This window comes from Nicotiana attenuata, unplaced genomic scaffold, assembly GCF_001879085.1.
Source record: "Nicotiana attenuata strain UT unplaced genomic scaffold, NIATTr2, whole genome shotgun sequence".
Classification (NCBI taxonomy): Eukaryota; Viridiplantae; Streptophyta; class Magnoliopsida; order Solanales; family Solanaceae; genus Nicotiana; species Nicotiana attenuata.
The window spans coordinates 51,641-58,121 of record NW_017673692.1 but is presented as its reverse complement, the minus strand read 5'-3'; the positions used below and the strand labels follow the sequence as shown (position 1 = coordinate 58,121).

The window sequence follows — 6,481 nt, the reverse complement described above, 5'->3', positions numbered from 1 at the left end:
TATCCATATTATCCATGACTTATTGAATATGATCACTTTTGGGAGAATTCCTATTCTCCTAAACTTGAGGAACCCCAATTTGAGGCTTTACAAAGGTAAAAATTAAACTCATTGGCTATCTATTTTCTAAATGGATATAATTCTTATCAGAGGCGGACCCAGGATTTGAACATTACGGGGGCACCATTATCTTTAATGTAAATATGAAAATAATAGTAGTTGCAATAAAGTCTGGCGTTCAACTCTTTGAAAACTTAATGATTACGAATTTGTAGCCAAAAGAATGTTCAAAATTTAAAAATTTAAACAAAATCAAGACTAATAAAGGTCTATAAGCAGTCCAAAAAGTCTCAACCGACGTCGCAGAGTCAACAGATACTTGCTACTTTGCCAAAGTAAACGTTGAAGGAAGAAGGGTTTAGTTGTCTTTATTTTTTCTAAAATGAAATAATAATAAAAATTGGTTAGAGATAAAGATTATAGACTAATGGTACTAGTTAATGAAATATTTTATCCCCCTTTCCTACTGTCTTTAATCATTATTTTTATGTCTCCATATTAACTTTTCAGAGTCTAGAAAGATGTATCTCCAATGGAGTTTTTGACTATTTTATGTAGATGAAAAACTAATCGTGAAGAGAAGTTGAATTTTGGAGCTTAGATGGAGAGATCTAAAAAAAAAAAAAAAAAAAAAGTGACTTCTATGTACTAGTACAAAATTAATGTTTGAATTAAAAAATAAATAGACCAAGTTGACTACTAAATATGGAGTACTAAACTATCGTTCAATTAAAAAAGGAAAAAAGAAAGAAACGGTGGTGTGGTCTCGATCCTGGGTCTAGCAGCAAGCGAACAAAACTTTAAAAGCCGGCTGAACCAGTGCAACGATGGAGCAACTTGTTTTGGGGGGCACAATTAAATTATTATAGGGTTCCTCGACATATATACAGTAATATATACATAGTTTTCCCCGAACCTATAGGGTGCCAGTGACCCCTCACCTCTCCACGTGGGTCCGCCCCTGATTCTTATCCATATTCAAGCGTTTTTAAAAAGTTCATTATCCAACCCAATTTTAATGAATAATTAGTGTTGTCAAAGATGCACTTAAAGCGCGCTTAAGCCCTGAAGCGAGGCTCAAAACATGTTGAGCGCTTTGCCTCGCTTTGTGGCGCTTTAGTGTGGCATTAAGGCTCTAAGGCATACTTTTCCTTGTCAATGAGTGTAATCCTGAAAACGCGACACTAAACAATTGATTTTCACTTTATCGTAATTTTATTTTTTTTAATTTCTTTGTCCAATGTTTTTTATTCATGCTTATAATTATTAATCTTGGACTACATATATACATATTTTTACTTTTTCTCCAGTTGCGCTTTTTTCATTAAAGTTCACGCTTTATTTGCGCTTTAAGAAGCAACGGACCTTAGAACTTTTTTGCGCTTTTCGCCTTTGATAACACTGAGATAATATGGGTGAATAACTGTTTTCTCTTATCTATTTTGTCACTACTAGCCACAAACGAAAATGGCAATATTCTAACAAAAGGATTACCTGAAATTGAGTGGTTTTTTCATGGTGACTTTCTTATTCACTTGGAATACTATTCCTTATTTGAACCATCATTTCCCGGATATCCTCTCAAGATTGCCGGCCATGAAACCATTATCTAAAAACAACTTGTTATAATGTGATTGTTTTATTATGCCATCTCTTCTTAAGCCAAACATCAAATAGTCATCGCACTGCCTAACAGAGACATGGTTATCTTATGTAGATTCTGTTTTTGTAGTATATGCCGAACCTGATGTGTCAAGCAACAATAGACTAGATTGAAATAGTAACTCTTCTTTGCTATCCAATTTAAGGGTACAAACTGGAACGTACTATTATTTTGGATAAATTAATTGCCAGTATATGTTGTGCATTATTCAAGATTAGTGATAGTTTCTGTAGAGATGCAAAAGAAACTAATGCCACGAAATGACAAGAAGATGATCCAAAATCTTAACATGCAGGGATATGCAATCACATAGACTTATGAGGGGTATTTGATAGATGCTAATTCAACCTTTTCCAAAATAGAGCTACCCACCCAATTTTCTCTCTGGAGACTGGATAGAGTGGACAAGTGGGTAAGAGCACTAATCTCTGGGTGGAGCATATGACAAATTGAAAACAGCAAACACTTTATTATGGCCATATATATCGTGAAATTTATCGAAATGTTGTAGGCATAATAATAGCAAGCCTATAAAGACTTCCTTTTCTTTTTTGGCCTAAACTCTTTGACACGACAAGATAGGAGACGAGGCGAGAGAAAGAAGCTCATTTACGTACATGAGAGTAATAGCATCATGTGTAAAACGCAATAAGAAAGTCCATTGCCATTTCACTGTTCTTGCTCTGTACCGTTTGGGAAAACCACTCAAAAAAGTATGTCAAACACCCAAGAATAGTCCACCATTTGCTTCACCAAAGTAAGTCATAACTCGCAAAAAAAAAGGCAGACATCATGCACTGGTCGACAAATCTACTATAATCAGTCTGTGTGCACCACTTACTTCGTTTTCAACGAGATCTCAATCCAATCAGGTAAATCAGGGAAAACTATGAGCCACCCATTAAAACAAGGGTTTAACTTGTAGTATACAAAATATACCGAACACGATTATGTCGCCAAGTAACTCTCTATAATAATTAGGATTAGTGATACGGAAACAAAGCAGGTAACCGGTTACACAACAGGTAAAATACACTGATAGTCTAAAAGAATTATAACATTGTATGTGTATTTAAAATAAATCTGTAAATCAAGTGCATGCCCAAGCTTATATTAATTCAAAAGGTATTAGAATGCAATGCAGAGTACCAGTCTCCTTTATCATAGCAACAGGATGAAGAAACAAATGAAAGAACGGAATGAAGGAAAATCAGGATAGCCCAGCTGTTCGATGTCAAAACAAATTATAAGAGGACTAAAACATAATTCTTGTAAAGCGAATGCTAAGCAAGTATATCAAACAATTTATTGTCCCACAAGAGAATCGTTCCACGTGGGCCAGCAAGGCCCAGACATCCCTGCTAAAGTTACACATGGGTTTGACCCTGTCCAACCAGCCCAACCTTTTCTCACTGTTTTTAGCCCATGGGACCAGTATACAGCCCGAGGTTTGAGCCCAGCTGGTTAGAGAAAAATGAGGGAGAGACAGCTCACAGCTAGTTTAATGTTTTTAATCACAAAATGTTTGACATTTTTACTTCCCCTATTTAGACATGAGTAATATCGCAGCCTATAGTGCATTTCATGAAGATTCAAATTTTAATTATGTTTAATTGAATAAATTAATCTAATCCAATTTAGATATGAAAATTGTCGAATTGACACACGAAAATTTAGAGCCAAACGCATACTAACCTCGAGTATTCAAGTATGCTTGCAACCATCAAAGCAGATAAAGGTTGCCAACAAATATGAACCTCCAGTCTTGCCAGGAATGAAGGAAAGACCATAATACAGCAATTCTGGTCACACGGGCATATCTACATTCGCCAAAGGCAGTACTATGTAGTAAATTCAAACAATATATAAGTGGCTTTCTGGATACCAGGAAATTATCAAATTCCAAAACAATAATAATAATAATAATAATAATAATAATAATAATAAAATCAAGTTGGATACCAGGAAATGAAGTGAAGAATCCATGGTGCTCTGCCCGATTAGAATGTGTCACTTTTCATGAATGCCAGAAAGCTTCAATATGATGCAAGATCTTAAACCTCTCGAACCATCTAAACATGCTGACATAGCAGCAACATAACATAATGAAACACTACATTAAAGTACCAAAGTGCCTAATATTTGCCATCAGTTGGCAAAGGAACTTAGCATGCAACATCAATAGCAGTAAGAACCTTGTGCACTCATACGCTGGTAAGACTGCTGTTGCGTCTTGACGCTTCGGTATGGCGCTTGATGAGGATTAACATTCTGGTAAGGCAAATAAAATATCCACGCTGCTCGGACTCACCGAAAATGTCCCTAGGTGTGTGTCGGATCCTCCAAAAATAGTGCATTTTTAGAGGATCCGACACGGGGGCGGCAGCATTTTGGAGAGTCTGCGCAACATACTGAGAAGGACAAATGCTAGAGTTGCTACCTTGAGCAATATAATTTTGGTAACTGCTTTATTGAGTGTAAGCACTCTGCTGAACTTCACTGCTCCCTCCAGCAGAAGACTCAAATCCCTGAAAAGTATTCTGCGCCGCATTTAAATTATCTGAAGGCCCACAAATATCATCAACAAATCCAGACCCAACAGAATGAGGATCCCGGGACCTTGGCCTATTCCAGCTACCTGGAATTTAGACTTAAGATCATTAGCAATAAGTTACTATAGGAAAAAATCTTAAAAAAGAAAACTTCCGGCAAACACCAGACCTAATTTAAGTGTAAGAACAAGACTAAGCCTTAATCTCAACTAGGTGGTATATATGAATCTGTTACTTCTATTGAGTAAGAATGACTGCTTGAATAACACAAACATTGGTGAGAATCCAATGGATGAAAACCTAAGATTTCCTCCACAATGTTCGGCCGTTCGCACAAGGAAGGTGAGTCAGGGCCTAAGATCAGTGCATCCTACTCTTCGTTAATCCACACGGGTGTAATACCCATATTGATAAACTTGAAAATTTAAGTCCAGAGTGTGTCCTGAGTGTCACTTAATGGTTAAACCACTGAAATTTCAGCACCAAAAGCATTAACGTTATTGACACAATGTGTAATGTTAAATGCTGATTTGAGTTGTCTACTTAATGTTTTATAAGAACTAGAGAATGAACACATGCGAATTCCACTACTAGGCAGTAAGTTTAAACTTAAATATATGTACACTTACATCTCACATACAGAAAGTTTGACTTCAGGTGAGCTGTTAATTTATATCAAATTTGATTATAAGATATTTCACTTCATTCACTTCAAGGCCTGGTTCAAGTGACAAAGGTTGAAGGATTTGTGACTAAGGTCACATGTTCGAGCCCTACGTCATGCGAACAAGCCTGGTATTTAAGAAGCCAAGGGTAGAGGGGCGAGCCATTATCCTCGAGTTTTGAAGGTTGTTGTCGGTCCCAGACAGATTTCTAGATCGTAAAAGAAATTCTCCATATACATCACACCATATTCCAACTTCAGAGTTCCGACACATGTTCAATTTATTTGGATTAAAATATGTGAAAAGATTCGAAACAATACTTTAAGGTAGTGTTACGTGACTTTCATTTGCAATTTAACATGTACAGCGGTAATTTTGTCCACAAAGGTTTAGGCAAATGGAATGAAATCACGCAGCATTTCTCGCCTCCATTGTGATTTGAACCTAAGACCTCATGGTTCTTCCCAACTTCATTGACCATTAAGTCACCAATGCTATTATTCTGTTCCTTTCCCTCCAAAGCACCCACATAAGTACTAGTAGGGCTACATTTCACGCTCTAAACCGTCTTCTTCTCCTTAATGCCCAGCTATGCATCACCCCCTCCACAATCTCAAGCATTGTCGATTATAAGTAAAATTCGGGAAATTAAGATCAACTATCAGGCAGACAAGGAAAGATGCCAATACTAGGTTCCTAGCAGCTCGAATGCAATTCAAAATACTAATATACTATACTTCAGCCTTTAAGTACTTCCCGCCCATTATTTGACATGTCACGAAATTATATTCACCGAATGATCAATGATAATGCTAACTAACATTATTTGTTTGTAGGAAGAATGATATTAACCAGTTCACTATGATTTTGTAAAATACATTTACCGGCAAAAATGCGAAAAATTAGGCTTCCAGGGAGTAAATTGGAGCAAAGAGGATAGAGAAGAGTCAGATGCTTACCATTTCCGACATCGGAAAGTAGAGCCGGCAAGAGACCCGTCGGAATAATAGCGGTTTTCACCGCGCTAAAGGATTCTCAAAACGGTTGCTAGAAGCTAAAGGAACGGGAGTCCGTATGGCTTTCAGCACAAGAGTTTGGGCCCTAGGCTCTGGTAGTTATTGGGCTACTGCGAACCAGTCCTATAATGGGTAGAAATGACACCGATTAGCCCTTCTAAAGGGCTGCTATCTAGAAATTAGCCAGTGCGTTCTGAATTTACTTTTTCAGTTCAATTTCTCAGGACAACAATATTCTAAATTTTGTTGAAGTTAAAATTTTTAGTTTAAAATTTCACGGCAAAATAAGTATTGGCTAATTCCTAACTAACATCCATGAGAATAACTATTTGTGTACTTGCCCCTATAATGGTCGCCTTTTGGAGGCGAAATGCACAATTAGCCATTTTAGGACCTATATTGAAAATAGCCCAAATTCACAAAATTTATGAAGTTTAGTCGCTTTACAATCACTTTTAGACATACAGGTCTAAAATTGAAATTGTGAGTTCAAAGTTCAAAATTCAACTGTCAAGCCTAATTTTC

At 36.7% G+C, this 6,481-nt stretch overlaps 1 long non-coding RNA gene across 2 annotated transcripts; it reads right to left on the bottom strand.

Moving 5' to 3' along the window:
- Window positions 1-2,809: 2,809 nt before the first annotated feature.
- LOC109217045 lies at window positions 2,810-6,032 on the bottom strand. Of its 2 annotated transcripts, none has more exons than XR_002066591.1 (3): window positions 5,900-6,032; window positions 3,686-4,361; window positions 2,810-3,564 (listed from the first exon to the last, which is right to left on the bottom strand). It is a non-coding gene; the product is annotated as an uncharacterized LOC109217045 (long non-coding RNA). The 2 variants fall into 2 exon arrangements; XR_002066592.1 differs by having other exon boundaries at window positions 2,810-3,543.
- Between the last annotated feature and the right edge of the window lie 449 nt (window positions 6,033-6,481).